We start from the raw sequence: 955 nt of genomic DNA, 5'->3' as shown, positions 1-955 counted from the left end.
AACACCCGCTGACTGCAATGATAGAGCTTGGAATAGCCAGGACAATTTTTAATATAACTCCGACTGGATTCGTCTGAAAGAAGAAAGTCATATACACCTAGGATGCCTCGGGGGTGAGTAAAACACAGCCTAATTTTCATTTTTGGGTGAACTAACCCTTTAACTGAAAATACCTTGTACTGACATATCTTAAAATATATCAGTGCCATTGTCTCGTCTCAAGAATCACACCAGTATAGTTTTTAAGGCATTTTTATAAAAGCCATTTAAATATCCTAATTTAACTAAGGCCAAGTCCTGGCTTAAAGTCGGCATGAAACGGAAACAGATCACAACATGAGTTTGCATTGCTAGTCAGAAGTAGTTTTAAAGTCGGCATGAAACGGAAGTTGCGATTGTCTTTTCTTCTCTACTGTGACTGTATATCCAAGTGAAACGCATCTGAAATGAGAGGGCGGGACTTGATTTCGTCCTTCGAGAATTGATTGGATCGTTGGAAGCTGGGGCGTTGCTAACAAAATGGAGGCAGATCTGAATGCCAGTTTGCAGTTAGTTGTGGGGGATTTCTCTCCACTGGATTCACAGCCGACACCCAAGCATGAGTAAATGTTTTATTTATTAAGGATGACAATGACGATCAACGGCACAAAACATGCCTAAACAGCGCGCACAAGAGAGAGAGAGAGAGAGAGAGAGAGAGAGAGAGACTGCCTGAATGACCGAGCGCGTCCTCCATCAGGTTAAGTCATATTCATGAAAAAAATTAGTTTGCGATGTCCTACCTCCGCCCTTGCGCCATAGCTCGTGACCAGAAGAGTAGAGGAGTCATTTTGAGGGGAGGATAACATTTTTGATTAAAGATTACGAGGGCACATGAGTTAAAAAAAAATAATGAAGTGCACGGATAAATTATTTATAATAAACACTACAGTATTCCATTAAAAAATAAGAATTT

This window comes from Sinocyclocheilus rhinocerous, unplaced genomic scaffold (genome assembly GCF_001515625.1).
Source record: "Sinocyclocheilus rhinocerous isolate Xijiao unplaced genomic scaffold, SAMN03320098_v1.1 scaffold675, whole genome shotgun sequence".
NCBI classification, from domain to species: Eukaryota; Metazoa; Chordata; class Actinopteri; order Cypriniformes; family Cyprinidae; genus Sinocyclocheilus; species Sinocyclocheilus rhinocerous.
Note: the sequence above shows the minus strand (reverse complement) of the source record.